The sequence below is a fragment of the Elephas maximus genome, chromosome 9, assembly GCF_024166365.1.
Source record: "Elephas maximus indicus isolate mEleMax1 chromosome 9, mEleMax1 primary haplotype, whole genome shotgun sequence".
NCBI classification, from domain to species: Eukaryota; Metazoa; Chordata; class Mammalia; order Proboscidea; family Elephantidae; genus Elephas; species Elephas maximus.
The window spans coordinates 48,614,583-48,632,707 of record NC_064827.1 but is presented as its reverse complement, the minus strand read 5'-3'; positions in this window follow the sequence as shown (position 1 = coordinate 48,632,707).

The following is an 18,125-nucleotide window of genomic DNA, read 5'->3' as shown; positions in this document are numbered from 1 at the left end:
GGTTAAGAATTCTCACAAGCCTCTCCCCAAGCCCCCCCCTCAGTATCTCTGACTGGCATGCTCAGTCCTAGGGAGCATCTGGGATGCCGAAGGTGGCATAGCCCAGTCCTGAAGGAGATGGAGCCCTGGGGCCCTAAAGAGCAGAGCAAGGGGCTTGGGGAAGCTGTGGGAGCACAGCCATCTCTCCATGAGGAAGAACATTCTTGAGTGACGTGCCAGGGCAGGTCAAGATGGGAATTAAGGCTTTGGGTGGGGCCTGGACCAGGCTCACAGTTCTCAAACACCAACACCAGGTGAAGGTTCTGTGAGAACAAGTAAACTGAGCTTGCCTAACAAGGAATGTATTCACTTGACAGGGGTGGTCTTGGTTCTGAGACAAGGCTCTCCTACTTTTGGAAGAGGTGGTGGTGATGGTAGTTTTAATTTTATTGGTGTGTGCAACCCAAAAGTCTGAATCAAAATGTCATTCCTTGAAGCATTGTGATTCTGTGAAAAGCTATAAAAATGAGGACGCTCATGACTTGGGCATGCCTTCCTCCCTTCTCCAGTCAGTCTTGTTCATCATCTTTCTATCTTGTCCTTCAGTATAAAAAAAAAGTCACCATCCTAGGGTCTTCCTTCATCTCTCCACTCCCACCATACGCACGTGTACACACACTATTCTCTGTCCCTTTTGTCTGTATTCCTGATAGAACTGAGAGTCTTGATGGACTGAGGGTCTCAAGCCTGTGTCCCCAGAGCCCAGCACAGAAAATTTTTCATAAACAAGTGAGGGAAAGAGGTGGGGTCACTGTGCCCCGGGTTCCAGGGAGGGCGAGTCCCTTCAGAAGGTCAAAACTTTCTAAGGCACCAGGGAGCCTCCCACACTCCACGCCCTCTTACCACTTCTCTGATTCTCACTTCCTTTTTCAACGTGCCTCTTAGCTTCTCTGCTTCACTGGCTTGTGGCTCTTTTCAGCAGAATAATTGTCTCCACTTTCATCACAATCAAAAACACTCCCTTTGAGTCCACAGATGACTGTTTTGAGAAACGCTTAAGTGTTGGCATAGACACCTGCTCTGAGGGACTTTCAACAACTGATGCCTCAGGGTGGCCCTAGGCCCCAGCGACTCCCACTTCTCTGCCTGCTCCCCCGCGCCTTAGCCATGATCCCCTGCGTCTCTGTGGAGGCTGCATCACAGCCAGCTTCTCCCTCTGCCCAGTCCTATCGGTCCCACCTCCTTCCACAGGTTTTGATCTAATGACCACTCCCTAAAAAACATGCTGCTTGCTAATCTCCATCTCAGAGTCAGCTTCCCGGGGAACCCATCTGTGAGAACCAAAAAAAAAAAACAAAACCCATTGCCATCAAGTCAATTCTGACTTATAGTGACTCTATTAAAAAAAAAAATTTTTTTTCTTTTTTTTTTTATACAACAGAGTAGAACTGCCCCACAGGGCTTCCAAGGAGCAGCTGGTGGATTCAAACTGCTGACCTTTCGGTTAGCAGCTGAGTTCCGTAACTACTGTGTCAACAGGGCCTGTAAGAAGGAGCTTTAGAAATGGTCAGGCTGTGCATGCATGGACAGGACCCTCAGCAGTGAGGAAAGAACTAGAACTGGAAGGCGTACACCAACATCACTGCAGCTTCTGAAGGCTGGCTTCTTCAGTGAGGGGGGCCCAGGGCAAAGTGATTTTACTTAATACTCATGAGGGAGAGTGGTCAAGAGCCTGAGTCAGACTGAATCCTCTGAGGAAATTCCCTGGGGGCACCTGGAGCCACAGGTATGCCACAAGGCGGTGTGAGTGGCGGTCACATTTCTCAGGTGAGTGAACCTCTGGTTCCTCATCACTGGAAGGAGGGTGGACATGTTCATTCAGCAGATTTTGATGGGGAACCATCTAGGCACTGGGGATGCACCAGGATGCAAAGCAGAGTCCCTACCTGCGCAGGCTTCTGTTCTAGTGGGATGGTAACAGTCTGCGGCCCCTAGGGCTGTTGTGAGTACTAGGTGAGATAAGCCAAGTGCAGTGCTTAGCACCATCCCTGGCACATGGTACGTGCTCATCAAGTATCCAGCAGCACCAGTTGCTGGCAGGTCAACTCCGACGCACGGCAACCCCATGTGTGTCAGAGTAGAACTGTGTTTCATAGGGCTTTCAAATGGGAATTTTTTTTCAGTAGATTGCCAGCTCTTTCTTCTGAGGCACCTGTGGGTGGACTCGAACCTCTAACTTTTCAATTAGCAGCCAATCATGTTAACTGTTGGCACCATCAGGTTTTAATCATTCCTTTTCTCTCACCGCCCTTGGGGGTCAAGGCCAGGTGAGTTCGTCCTCACCATGGCAGGGCAGAGAAAGCTGTGGTCTGCCAGGGGCAGCGCTCTGCAAAGCCACACTAAGGAACCCTGAGCTGGTAGTAGTCAGAGGAGCTGGGTTATGGACCTGGGCCTGGGGCCAGGGACACACTGGGCCAAATTTATTACAAGAGTGAATGGAAAATATTTGTTTATTGGATAACAATTAACACACATAATTCAGTTTACAAATCGCAATCATGTAAGCCAGAATACAGAGCAAAGAATTGGACCCCACCCCCTGCAAAAAAAAAAAAAACTGCAGACTGTTCTTTAGAACCATGTAATCACTCTATTTTGATCCACTTCCATGCCGTTAAACGTGGGTCAGTTGGCATTCCTGGGTCACACTTTTTTTACTTTAAAAAAAAAAATTTTTTTTTTAAAGAACTGTACAAGTAATTTTTTTTTTTTTTATCACTCGGCTGTCAGTTTGTCATACTGTGGTAGCTTTTGTGTTGCTGTGATGCTGGAAGCTATGCCACCATTATTTCAAATACCACCAGGACCACCCATGGTGGACAGGTTTCAGCGGAGCTTCCAGACTAAGACAGACTAGGAAGAAGGACCTGGCAATCTACTTCTAAAAAAACTGGCCCGTGAAAACCTTATGAAATAGCACTGGAACATTGTCTGTTACAGTGCCAGAAGATGAGCCCCCCAGGTTGGAAGGCACTCAAAATACAACTGGGAAAGAGAAGCCTCCTCAAAGTAGAATCAACCTTAATGACATGGATGGAGTCAAGCTTTTGGAACCTTCATTTGCAGATGTGGCACGACTCAAAATGAGAAGAAACAGCTGCAAACATCCATCAGTAATCATAAAGTGGGATGTATGAAGTATGAATCTAGGAAAATTGGTAGTCATCAAAAATGAAATAGAAGTCATAAAAATTGATATCCTAGGCATCAGTAAGCTGATATGGACTGGTATTGGCCATTTTGAATCAGGCAATCATATGGTCTACTGAAGAGGAGTGGCGTTGCATTCATCATCAAAAAAAAAACCATTTCAAGATCTATCCTGAAGTACAATGCTGTCAGTGATAGGATAATATCTGTACACCTTCAAGGAAGCCTAGTTAATACGACTATTGTTTAAATTTACCCACAGTCAAAAACACCAAAGATGAAGTAATTGAAGATTTTTACCAACTTCTGCAGTCGGAAATTGGTCAAATGTGCAATCAAGATACGTTGGTTATTACTGGTGATTGGAATGTAAAAGTTCGAAACAAAGATCAGTAGTTGGAAAATATGGCATTGGTGATAGAAATTTGCAAGACCAATGACTTCTTCATTGCAAATACCTTTTTTAACAACATAAACAGCAACTATACACATAGACCTCACCAGATGGATACATAGGCATCAAATCGAATACATCCGTGGAAAGAGACCGTGGAGAAGCTCAATATCATCAGTCAGAACAAGGCCAGGGGCCAACTGCAGAAATGACCATCAATTCCTCATATGCAAGTTCAAGTTCAAGCTGGGGACAATTAAAAGTCCTCGGGAGCCAAAATACGACTTTGAGTATATCCCACCTGAATTTAGAAACCATTTCAGGAATAGATTTGACACATCGAACACTAATGACTGAAGACCAGACAAGTTGTGGGATGACATCAAGATCATCATACATGAAGAAAGCAAAGATCATTAAAAAGACAGGAAAGAAAGAAAAGACCAAGTGGGATATCAGAAGAGACTCTGAAACTTGCTCTTGAACATAAAAGAAAAAAAACATGGAGTAGCTTAAATCAAAAGGAATAAACGATCGTGTAAAAGAGTTGAACACAAGATTTCAAAGGACAGCTTGAGAAGACAAAGTAAAGTATTACAATGAAATGTACAAAGACCTGGAATTAGAAAACCAAAAGGAAAGAACACACTCAGCATTTCACAAGCTGAAGGAACTAAAGAAAAAAATCCAGCCTCAAGTTGCAATACTGAAGGATTCTATGATCAAAATATTGAACAACTCAGCAAGTATCAAAAGAAGATGGAAGGAATACAGAGTCACTGTACCAAAAAGAATTGTTTGATGTTCATCCATTTCAGGGGGTAGCATATGATCCAGAGCAGATGGTACTGAAGGAAGAAATCCAAGCTGCACTGACGACATTGGCAAAAAACATGGCTTCAGGAATTGATGGAATACCAATTGAGATGTTTCAACAAATGGATGCAGCACTGGAGGGGCTCACTCGTCTATGCCAAGAAATTTGGAAGACAGCTGCCTGGGCAACTCACTGGAAGAGGTCCACATTTATGCCCATTCCAAAGAAAGGTGATCCAACAGAACGTGGAAATTATCAAACAATATCACACACAAGTAAAATTTTGTTGAAGATCATTCAAAAACAGTTGCAGCAGCACTTTGACAGGGAACTACCAGATATTCAAGCTGGATTCAGAAGAGCGATATTACTGCCAATGTCGAATGGATCTTGGCAGAAATCAAAGAATACCAGAAAGATGTTTACCTGTGTTTTATTGATTATTCAAAGGCATCCAGCTGTGTGGATCATAACCAATTATGGACAACATTGTGAAGAATGGAAATTCCAGAACACTTGGGTTCTTGCGGAACCTGTACATAGACCAAGAGGCAGTTATTCAAACAGAACAAGGGGATACTGCGTGGATTAAAATGAGGAAAGGTGTGCATCAGGGTTGTATCCTTTCAGCATACTTTTTTTTTTTAATTTGATTTATTTTTTTGTTGTTGAGAATATATGCAGCAAAACATACACCAATTCAACAGCTACTACATGTACAATTTAGTGACACTGATTATATCCTTTGAGTTGTGCAACCATTCTCACCCTTCCCTTCTGAGTTGTTCTTCCCCCATTAACCTAAACTCACTGCCTCTTAAGGTTCCTATCTAATCTTTTGAGTTGCTGTTGTCAATTTGATCCCAAATAGATAGATAGTTCTTAAATGAGCATAATGCTCAAGGCAGACCTTTTTTTACTAGTTAAACTAAAGCATTATTTGGTTTTAAGAAGACTTGAGGTTCAAAATGGATCAAAGACCTAAATATAAAACCAAAAACTATAAAGATCTTAGAAGAAAAAAATAAGATCAATGCTAGAGACCGTAATACATGGCATTAACGGGATACAAACCATAACTAACAACACAGAAACTCCAGAAGATAAGCTAGATAACTGGATCTTCTAAAAATTAAACACGTAAATGCTCATCAAAAGACTTCACCAAAACAGTAAAAAGAGAACCTATAGACTGGGAAAAAATTTTTGGATAAGACAAATTAGATGAAGGTCTAATCTCTAAAATCTACAGGAAAATCCAACACCTCTATAAAAATTAAAAAATGGGTTAAGGATATGAACAGATACTTCACTAAAGAAGATATTCAAGTGGCTGACAGACACGTAAGGAAATGCTCGCCATCACTAGCCATTAAAGAAATGCACATCAAAACCACAATGAGATACCATCTCACCATGACATTACTGGCACAAAAAAAAAAAAAAAACAGAAAACAACAAATGTTGGAGAGGCTGTAGGGAGATTGGAACTCTTATGCACTGCTGGTGGGAATGCAAAATGGTGCAACCATTTTGGAAAACAATATGGCAAGTCCTTAAAAAGCTAGAAATAGAAATACCATGTGATCCAGCAATCCCACTCCTAGGAATATATTCTGGGGAAATAAGAGCCGTCACACAAATAGACATATGCACACTATCGTGGATTGAATTGTGTCCCCAAATATATGTGTCAACTTGGTTAGGCCATGATTCCCAGTATTGTGTGGTTGTCCTCCATTTTGTGATTGTAATTTTATGTTAAAGAGGATTACGGTGGGATTGTAACAATCTTTACCCAGGTCATATGCCTGATCCAATGTAAAGGGAGTTTCCCTGGGGTGTAGCCTGCACCACCTTTTCAAAAGTTAAAAAGGAAAGGGAAGCGAGCAGAGAGGGGGAACCTCATACCAAGAAAGCAGTGCCGGGAGCGGAGCTTGTCCTCTGGACCTGAGGTTCCTGTGCTGAGATGCTCCCAGACCAAGAGAAGACTGATGCATCACTAGGACTTTCCTCCAGAGCCTTCCCATGGAGCCCGCACCCTAATTTAGGACTTGTTTTAGCCTACTGGACTATAAGAGAATAAACTTCTCTTTGTTAAAGCCATCCACTTGTGGTATTTCTGTTATAGCGGCACTAGATGACTAAGACACACACCCATGTTAATTGCAGCATTGTTCACATTCACAATAGCAAAAAGTGGAAACAACCTAGATGCCCATCAACAGATGGATAAATGAACAAGGGTACATACACACAATAGAATATTATGCAAGGATAAAGAATAATGATGAATCTGTGAAGCATCTCATAACATGGATGAATCTGGAGGGCATTATGCTGATTGAAATAAGTCAATCACAAAAGGACAAATATTGTATGAGACCCTTACTATAAAAACTCATGAAAAGGTTTACACAGAAAAAGAAGCAATCTTTCATGGTTACGAGGGAGGAGAGAGGTAGGAATGGAAAAACACTGAATAGGACTATAATAAGTGGTAACTTTGATGAAGGGTAAGACAGCACACAATACTGGGGAAGCCAGCAAAACTTGTCCAAGACAAGGTCATGGAAGCTCCACAGACACATCCAAACTCCCTGAGGGACCAAATTACTGGGCTGAGGACTATGGGGACCATGGTCTTGGGGAACATCTAGCGTAATTAGCGTAACAGTTTATAAAGAAAATGTTCTACATTCTACTTTGATGAATAGAGTCTGGGGTCTTAAAAGCTTGTGAGTGGCCATCTAAGATACTCCACTGGTCTCACCCTGTCTGGAGCAAGGGAGAATGAAGAAAACCAAAGACACAAGGGAAAGATTAGTCTAAAAGACTAATGGATTGCAAGTACTACTGCCTTCACCAAACTGAGTCCAGCAGAACCAGATGGCACCCAGCTACCACCATAGACTACTCTGAGAGGGATCACAATAGAGGGTCCCAGTCAGAGCTGGAGAAAAATGTAGAACAAAACTCTAACTCACACACACAAAAGGGACCAGACTTACTGGTCTGACAGAGACTGGAGAAACTTCAAGACTATGGCCCCTAGACACCAGTACTGAAGTCACTCCTGAGGTTCATCCTTCAGCCAGAGACTAGACAGGCCCATAAAACAAAATGAGACTAAATGGGCACACCAGCCCAGAGGCAAGAACGAGAAAGCAGGAGGGGACAGGAAAGCTGGTAATAGGGAACCCAAAGTCGATAAGGAGAGTATTGACATGTAGTAGGGTTGGCAACCAATATTACAAAACAATATGGGTATTAATTGTTTTAATGAGAAGCTAGTTTGTTCTGTAAACCTTCATCTAAAGTAAAATAAAAAAACAAATGAAGACGAAGACTTGAGGGAATGTTTTTGGTTTAAGGTTTAAAGATTATCTCAGTGCAATAGTTTCAGGGATTCCTTCATCCTCCATGGCTCCAGGAAGTCTAGAGTCTATGAGAATTTGAAATTCTCTTCTATGTTTTCCCTCTTTTAATCAGGATTCTTCTGTGGAATCTTTGATCAAAATATTCAGTGCTGGTAGCTGGGCACCATCCAGTTCTTCTGGTCTCTTGGCAAAGGAGACAGTTGTTCACAGAGGCAATTAGCCACACATTCCATATCCTCTTCCTATACCTAACTGTCCTTCCTCTGTTGCTCCAGGTGCTTAGAGACCAATTTTTGTGCCGTGGCCTTTCGCTATACTTATTCGATCTGTATGCTGAGCAACTAATCCCAGAAGTCAGACTATATGAATAAGAACATGGCAGCAAGATTAGAGGAAGACTCGGGAACAATCTGTGATATGCAAATGACACAACTTTGCTTGCTGAAAGTGAAGAGGACTTGAAGCATTCACTGATGAAGATCAAAGACTACAGCCTTCAGTATGGGTTATACCTCAACGTAAAGAAAACAAAGATCCTTACAACTGGACCAGTAAGCAACGTTGTGATAAATAGAGAAAAGACTGAAGTCAAGGATTTTGTTTTATTTGGATCCACAATCAATGCCCGTGGAAGCAGCAGTCAAGAAATCAAATGATGTATTGCATGGGCAAATCTGCAAAAGACCTCTTGAAAGTGTTAAAAGCAAAGATGTCACTTTGAGGACTAAGGTGCACCTGACCCAAGCCGTGGTATTTTCTATTGCCTTATATGCATGTGAAAGCTGGACAATGAATAAAGAAGACCGAGGAAGAGTCAATGGCTTTGAATTATGGTGTTGGCAAAGAATATTGAATATACCACGGATTGCCAGAAGAACAAACAAATCTGTCTTGGAAGAAGTACAGCCAGAATGCTCCTTAGAGGCTTGGATGGTGAAACTTCATCTCACATACTTTGGACATGTTATCAAGAGGGACCAGCCCCTGGAGAAGGACATCATGCTTGGTAAAGTAGAGAGTCATCGAAAAAAGAGGAAGACCCTCAACGAGATGGATTGATACAGTAGCTGCAACGCTGAGTTGGAACACAGCAATGATTGTGAGGATGATGCAGGACGGGGCAGTGTTTTCTGTCGTACACGGGGTTACTATGAGTAGGAATCGTTTGGATGGCACCTAACAACAATACTTTTGTAGTGCAAGATATAAAACACTGATGGTTTTACTTCCTCTGTTGAGTACACCAAGATCAGGAATGGCTTTCACCAGAACCCCGTAGGTGTTCCAGGATGTGTGGGGTAGGGCTGGGTGGAAAGAGCCTTTCTCCTAATGGAGACCTCCAAATGGGCTCTTGCTAGTCTCCCACTGGGTAGTCACCATGCTGACTGCTCCCTAAGGTTCTTGAGCTTTCCATTAAGCTTGTAAAGTAAGGGCGCAACAGTCTGCATGATTCATTGCGAATAACATTTGTAAGATGTTTTACCAGCTACAGCCTTGCTATGCAAAATGTGGTCCCCAGACCAGCAGCTTTGGTATCCCCTGGGCCCACGTAAGAAATGCAAGCCCTACTCCAGGTTACTGATCCATAATCTGCATTTTCACAAGACCCCCGAGGATGCATGGGCATCTGCAGTGTGAGAATCTCTGAGGCACCTTCCCTGCATTCATCTTGTCACACACAACATCTGTGTGAGCACTGTGAGGCTCCCACCTCTTAGCAGAGGGGGAAATGGCTCTGATGCTACATGACCTGCCCAAGTTCATATGGATTGTTAGGGTAGAACTAAAACTTACACCTGGGCTTCTCAGACCTTCTTTCAAATCCAGTAAGCACTTACTGTGGTTTTGCATGTTTACAATGAAAAGCCCTGGTAGCACAGGGGTTAAGAGCTGAGGCTGCTAACCAAGAGGTCAGCAGTTTGAATCCATCAGCCACTCCTTGGAAACCCTGTAGGGCAGTTCTACTCTGTCCTATAATAGGACCACTGTGAGTTGGAATCAATGGCAACGGGTTTGGTTTTTTTAATCAATGTATTTACTCCTCTCTTCCATCCTATGAGGAAGGTACATTATTAATCCCCATTTTATAGATGAGGAACGTGAGGCCCAGAGAAGTTAAGTAACTTGCCTAAAGATTCCATCCTTTGATCTAGACCCTGTAAATGCATGGCGTTGACCACTCAGGAATCATAAGCAAATAGATGATCCAGACTCAGAGTTTTCATATTCATCTCAGCATAGTGACCCCAAAGGAGATCCAAGGTCATACAACCTGGGTTTGAGTCCTGGCAACGCCATTGTGCAACCGGTGAGGGCTAATCATCTCATCTCAGGCCTTGGTTTCCCCATCTGTAAAATGGAGGAAATAACAAATGATATGTGGCAAGGCTATGGTGAGGATTAAATGAGGTAATAAATGTTGGAGTGTGTAGTAAACTGTAAAGTGCGGTGCACATGCTGGTTAACGGCTTTGTTCTCCAGGGACCCTTGCACGACGTTAGAGGAGGAAGAAGCTTGGGAGAATGGATAGGTTGCAGTAGGTGGAACTTTGGGGTTGTCATGGGAACCAAAGCGCTGAGGCTGATCAAGGCAGGAAATACCATCTGGTTTTAAACACCAAAAAGCCTCGACTCACACTGGACTTATTTCTGTAAACAGCAGAATTAACATCATCCTCTCGCAGCTACGTCAGCGCAGAGCAACGTGGGGATTGTTTGTCTTACCCGTGATGTCTATGGTCAGGTGTGGACCAAGCACCTCAGGAGTCCCTTATCCATCAGCTGTCACTTCTGGAGAAATGTGGACAAGTCACTTAGTAGAAAAAAAAAATCTGAGCTTAAATAGAAGAGGAGACACTGTTGGGAGTCCTCACCCTTCTTAGGCTTTGCAAGCACAGAGGGAAGGCTGGAGTTGTTTTCTAGGGACAGCATGGGGAAGTCTGGGTCCCAGTCGGAGAACTAAAGCTGGGAGGGTGGTTGGAGAGCATCTAGACTTCTTTCCTCTGAATTCTGGGTGATATGACAGGTCCAGAGAGGGGCAAGGCCTGCCCAAGGCCACACAGCAAATCAGTGACAAAACTGAGACTCGCACCTCCATCTCTCAACTCTACTCACTGCTTTTCCACTTCACCAATGGCATCTTCCTTTGCTATTTGTTCCAGCATCGTAGAGTCACTCACCAGAAAACATTAGGCTTGGGATTTCTCTGGTTCCCCATGGGCCTTGTGAGATGAGAAGCAGAACATTTCTTGAGTCCTGCAACTCTCAGGGATTCAACACAGGAAGCCATCGTTTCTGTCTCGTTTTCTTGGGAGAAACAAGATTTCTGTATGCTACACCAGCCCAAATGGATCAGGGTGGAAATGTAAAAGCAAGAGGATCATGGCTTCTGGAGGAATATCCCAGTTTCATTGCAGCCCCCAAATCCAGCAGTGGTCTCATGAACATTATCACAGGGGCTGCTAGGAACCATTTGAGCTGAGACCCCCCTGGGAATCCGGGCCAAGGGTGGCTGCTACCAGCTGTGCAGATGCACTCGCCCTCTCTGAGCTCCTTTCCCACATGCACCATAAAGCAGGTTCAGGTTGGTCATTTCTAAAGTTCCTTCCAGCTCTGACATTCTGTGACATGATAACCATTTTCTAAGGAAAGGAAAGGAGATCCACTGCTCCTGGAGTTATTCTAATGCCTTGTTTATCAGCTGATGCAGACCCAGCTTGAAAAGCAGCGGCATTGTCCCTTCAGTTCCTTGCCACCTGGGACTTGGTATTTTGTGTGAATGGTGCTTGGAGGGAAATGGCCTCTGTCCAATCTCAAGAGAAGGAGGATCAGACCACTATCCCCAGTCACGGCCCAGGACCCTAAGCCTAAGTTGACAGGTGACCCTCAAGGGCAGCCACAATGAAGTACATGTCCAGGGCTGTATGGACCCCTGGTCGCCTGCCACCCCTTCAGACAGCCAGCCTCTGCCCTCAAGCACCTCTGTTTCATGTCCACCCACTGGGTTACAAGCAATTTTACCTCCTGGGAGTGGAGTGGGGCACTGGGAGGCTGGAAAATTTCCTGGCCCCACAGAGCTAAGGGGAAACCCCACACCTGGAGGATCCTGTGCCCAGGTATCACTGAGGACTGTTTCTGGGTCTCACTGTGTTAATGGGAAGCCTCATCCCTGGGGGAGGTCTCACTCATCTGTTGTCCCTTGAGGTAGGCGTGGTCCTCCCATCCCTTTTCTTCTTATTTGGATATAGGAACCACCTCTTCTCTATCTTAGGGGAGTCCCCAAGTCTCTGTAGGCAGGTTTGCGGATCTGGGACTGCCAGGGCTGTGAGAACCTTCTAAACTGAGGTAGAGAGGAGACTAGAGCAGCGCCATCTGCAATTTGTTTCTAACTTGGTTCCCAGGGTTGGAAAATGGGAGCTGTGGCTCTTTGCACATTTCCCAGGAGTTAATATTTCAGTCTAAACCTGTACCAGTTGCCACTGAGTCAATTCCGACTCATGGTAACCCCATGTGTGCTGGAGTAGAACTGTGCCCCACAGGATTTTCAATGGCTGATTTTTTGGAAATAGATTGCCAGGTTTTTCTTTCAAGTTGGCTCTGGATAGACTCAAATCTCCAACTGTCTTAGTTATCTTGGGCTGCTATGACAGAAATAACACGAGTGGATGGCTTTAATAAATAGAAGTCTATTCTCTCACACTCCAGTAAGCTAGAAGTCTGGATTCAGGGTGCCAGCTCCAGGAGAAACTTTTCTCTTTTGCCTCTGGTCCTTGTGATGCATCAGTCTTTCCTTGGTCTGGGAGCATCTCAGCACAGGAACTTCAGGTCCAAAGGATGTGCTGTGCTCCTGGCACTGCTTTCTTTGTGGTATGAGGTCCCCAAGTCTCTCTGCTCACTTCTCTCTTTTATATTGCAAAAGAGTTTGGCTTAAGACACTATCTAATCTTGTAGGTCTCATCAGTATAACTGCCACTAATCCATCTCATTACATCATAATGATGGGATTTACAACACATAGGGAAATCACATCAGATGACAAAATAGTACACAGTCATGCAGTACTGGGAATCATGGCCTGGCCAAACTGATAGATATTTTTTGTGGACACAATTCAATCCATGACACCAACCTTTCTATTAGCAGCTAAGTGCATTAACTGTGTGTACCACCCAGGGACTAAGAATTTGAGAAGATTCAAATAAAAGATTCAAAGCCCCCACACCAAATAGCCCATGTTTTTAGTCGAACTAAGGGCAGGGGCATAGCAATCCTAGTTGTTTGAGCCTACGGAAGTCACTTAATCTCTCTGAACCTCAGTTTTCTGCTCTATAAACTGGGGATAATAAATCTCTCCTCCTGTGGTTGTTGTAAGGATTATGTTTTGAGGATATGTGCCTAGCACATAGTAGGTGCTTTAAAAATCTATGAAGTTTGCAAACATTTCCACTTCCCCTTTCCTACTGAAGCTGCTGAGGAAAGGTATATGTGGTAAATCCCACTTTCCAAGCAAGGGTGAACTACAGCTCAAAGAGGTGGGGTGACTTGTTAAAGATCACAGATCATCTGTATGTTAGACTAGGGTCTGACATCAGAGTCCAAGGCTCTTTCTGTCTCTCTGCAACCAGGAGATGTGTCACTTTCTGAATCCTTTAAAGAAATTACGGGAATTAAAAATGAACTATATTCTCTTGAGATATGACAAGGGGAGGAAAGTGAGAACTGAGAAATGCTAACTTTCAACTATTTACTCCTGCTCTTGCAGGTTTTTTTGAGAAGGACTGGTTTAGAAACCAGTTTTGTTATATTCATCTTTCCTTCATGTTCTACCTTGCTATTTCCAACTGTGATATTGTTTGTGGTTACAATGTCTAGTATGTTCTCTGGGAAGTTAACACCCCAGAAAAGAAATCCTTCCCATGATGAATACTCAGCCTGGAAATCAGAGGCAGAGAACATCTACCCCCTCAGACAATAGCCTGAAATTGAACCATGTAGGTAATCTGGAGAAAAGACCAAGGTTCTTTCTCCCTCTCTACAGTTACAAGCTTAGAGAATTGCAATACAGGAAACCTACGGGATGTAACCCCCGCAAGATCAAAGAACTGGTAAATAGGGACAGATTTATTAAACAAGATTCAGAAAGTGCAAAGTCCTGAGGTGAAAAATTGATAGGTTTGATTACATAGAAATTAAAGATGTCTTTTTTAATGAAGGCCACAAAGTTAATGGATAAGGAGAAGATATTTGCAATATCTAAACTTGACAAGGGATTTATAAGGAATTAATAGCTAGATTACACAAGAAATATTTGCAGACCAGGAAGACATAGTTCATAGAAGAAGAAACTTGAATGGTTGACAAGCATGTGAAGAGATGCTCAACCTCAGCCAGTTCAGAGAAATGCAAATTACAGTCATGTTACTCCATTCTCTACCCATCAGAATCTCATAAATTAGAAGGGTGGATCATGCTAAGTGTTGGCAAGGTTGTGGGTCATTCTAACTGGCACAGCCATTCTGGAAAGCCATTCAACAGATGTTTGTGAAATATACCTGCTGAAGTGCCAGCCCCTGGCTTGTGTGCCTTCAGATCTGTTTCTAGTCATTCTAGTCTACTCTGTATGACAGGAGTCTGGCCCCTGCAGGCCCCATTGCCTAGGCTTCTTGTCAGCTGACTTCTAGCTGGGTTCAACCACTGAGAGTCACTGGCAGGAGGTGGGAGGGCAGAGGAAGGGATAAGCCAGAGTGTTTCTCACCCTTTCTCTGAGCCTAAGGTGGCATCTCCAAGCACCAGCTACATGTCCTTCAGGGGGCCAGCTCTTGCTGGACAAACCAACCATGATTCCAGCTTCTACCACGTAGCCTTCCTCCCTCTGCCCCTCCAGACTAGGGATGGTCGCTGTTTCCTGCTGCTGCTAATTTCTGGACTGCCTCATTGTCCCCATGTTGCTTCTCAACTCTTTCACCCCCTTAGTAACTGATTCTCTGCATTCAAATCCCTCCATTTCAAGTACTCAAGGAGTTTCTGTTTTCTGGTTAGACTGATGGATACGCCTGTGATCCAGAAGTCCCAGTCCTAGGCATATACCTTAGAAAAGCCTTCCCTGCAAGTCCCTAAGGAAAGCTGTACAAGGGCGTTGTTGTTTGTGAAAGTGGAGAGTTGGAGGTAGCACAGGTACCCAGTGCTAGAGGGATAGATGAACACAGGGCATGTGTCCCCACATTGGAGGAGTCACCATATTGGGGGCAGGTGGACCAGTGGAAATGGGAATTGGGAATGAAGGGGAAAACAAAATGAGAGAAGGGCCTTGCACAGAATGGATGATTAGATTGGCAATACACTAGGATATACCTTAGGCAGGGGAATTGGGGGAGGACGGTCATGCCCCTGAGGTTGTGTGTATGCACCTGCATCTGCAAAGGAGATCCATAGCTTCCCCCAGATCCTCTAAAGGGCCCTTAAAAAAAAAAAAAAAAAAAAAAAAAAAAAACCATTGCCATTGAGTCATGTGTTACAGAGTAGAACTGCTCCGTGGAGTTTTCTTGGCTGTAATCTTTACAGAAGCAGATCACCAGGCCTTTCTTTGGTGGTACCACTAGGTGTGTTCGAACCACCAACCTTTCAGTATGTAGTCAAGTGTGAGCCGTTTGCGCCACACAGGGACCTCAAAGGGCCCCTAGTCCCCCCAAAAAGTGTAGAGACACTGACAAAAGGATTTTTATTTCATTTCTATTATAAGGTTAAATCTAATATTTAAAAAAATCAGAGCAGTAATGAAGAAAAGTGAAATGGGAAAAGCAGCAGTAAACAGTAGAAACCAAATGTAGTATTTTTTGTTTATTTGGTTTTTAATCATTTCACTGTGTCGCTGCTGTTGTTTTTGGAGTTTTGTTTTAATGAACAGAGCCATCCTCTAGCCAAACTTGCCAAAAGGAAAACATAAGCGGAGAAAAATAGAACCCAAAGCAATAACAAAACACAGCTGAGTGATAAACAAGAAAAAAAAAATTATTATTATTATTTTTTTTAAATAAAAGGGATACATGCTTATGGTAAAAATTCAAACAGTACAGAAGGGTATAGGTGAAAAACAAAATCTGTTTCACCCCTCCAATTGTCCCTCACCCCTGGCCCTACTAGCCAGAGGTAACTGCTCTTAACAGCAGGAAACTCTATTTGTTGCTTTAACATTTCAAGCGATTGTGTCCATTTGTTGAAGGCGAGAATAGAATTTAGAAAATTCCCAGAGGCATCTAATTTACTAAAAGATAATGATGGTAAAGAATTGAGTGCTTTCCTAGATCCTGACCAGATAAAGATATCAATCAAAGAATCTCCCCAAAGGAAGTCCAGATGGCCGCGCAATTGAACTTTATCAGGCTCATCGGCCTGGCCACCCTCATGCCCTTAAAATACCCGGGAAAGCCATCCAATAGAAAGCAACACCTGATGTTATTGTTCTGTACCTTCAAGACAACGCCGACTCAGAGCGACTGTACAGGACAGAGCAGAACTACCCCGTAGGGTTTCCTAGGCTGTAATCATTCCAGGAACAGATCGCCAGGTCTTTTCTCCTGCAGAACAGCTGATGAGTTGGAGCCCACTAACTTTTTGGTTAGCAGTCGAGTGCTTAACCACTGCACCACCGGGGCTCCTTCAACATCTGATACATGCAGTGATTTCTTTATAAAATCCACCTAAAACTGGAGAAAACCCTGTAAAATTGTCACTTTGTTCAGTATACCTAATGAACACAGGAGCAAACATCCTTCCAAGCCAATCCTTTAAACAAAGCCACCTGAATTCAACAGGTCTTATGCCCACTGTCCCTGGGTAGTGCAGACAGTTAAAGTGCTTGGCTGCTGATCAAAAGATTGGAGGTTTAAGTCCACCCAGAGGTGCCTCAGAAGAAAGGCCTGGAGATGTACTTCCGAAAAATCTGCCATTGAAAACCCTAGGGAGCACAGTTCTGCTTTGGCACGTGTGGGGCACCGTAAGTCAGAGCTGACGTAACAAGAATTGACTTTTTACACCCGTCGTGCAGGTAGTCCAGTATCAGGGACAGAGGAAGTAAAATTAATTACATAAAGAGTAAGAAAAAAAATCAACCCTTAAAGTGGACCATCCCAAAGCATTTGACAGTGTACACTGTACATTCAAATTTTAGGAGCAGGTGAGAAACAATGTAACATTCTGGATTTTATTAAAATCATCTATGAAATTTGAATGGCTAGAATATTAAGAAATGGGCAAAGAGTAACTGAAATATCACTAAGTTCAGAAGCCAGCCTCACTCTATCCTTTGTTATTTAATACAATGTAAAGCCAGGGGTGGGGAGAATAACTAATTTCATTAGGAAAAAGCAAATTAAAAGACTCACTGTGGGTATTCAAAGAGGGAGGCATGGAACAAGATTGGCACGATAGGACACAACTGCTTCCTGTCACAGTGTGTTCCTAAAAACAGGCCATAAATCAGATCCTTGAAAAGCAAATCATATTTACCCAATAGGAAGGATGTTATAATTGAAGGTTGCTCTGCTGATGAAGGACTCAGCATTAAATTAATCCTATGGAACTGTTAATCCCCCGAGCCATGCCAGCCACAGGGAATGAAGACTGTGGCTGACTCCAGACCCCTCCACTGACACCTTGCCTTCAGCACCCCATGTTGTTATTGTTCTTAGTTGCTGACAAGCTGGCTCTGACTCATGGGAACCCCATGTGCAATAGAACAAAACATTACCCAGTCCTGCGTCATCGTCACGATCATTGGTATGCCCAGATTCATTATTTCAGCCATGGTGTATTTTGAGTGCCTTCCAACCTAGAAGGTTCATCTTCCAGTTCTATACTGGACAGTCTTCTGTTGCGATCCATAGGATCTTCACTGACTAATTTTCAGAACAGGCTTTTCTTCCTAGTCTTAGTCTGGAAGCTCTGCTGAAACCTGTCCACCAAACCTGCCCACCTGCTGGTATTTGAAATACCAATGGCGTAGCTTCCAGCTTCACAGCAACATGCAAGCCACAGCAACATGCAGTGTAATAGACAGGTAGTGGCAGCGCCCAAGGAGGGAAGGGTAATTTTCTCCCCCTAGTGAGGAACCTCATGAAGAACCACATTCAGGGGGCTGCCCTGCTGCCCCCCGCCCCACTGTAGAAACATGTATAGAAGGTGTCCAGGCAGTAATGCATACCCCTTCTTTTGACAAACATGTGTGTGTGCTTTGTGTGTGACTATCTATGGCTCACACATGGAGAGGGACCCAGAGATGTTAATGACTAGGTTTTGCCGGTGGGAGTAAGAGTGGGAAGAGCGTTCCAGGTTGGACGAATAGCATAAGC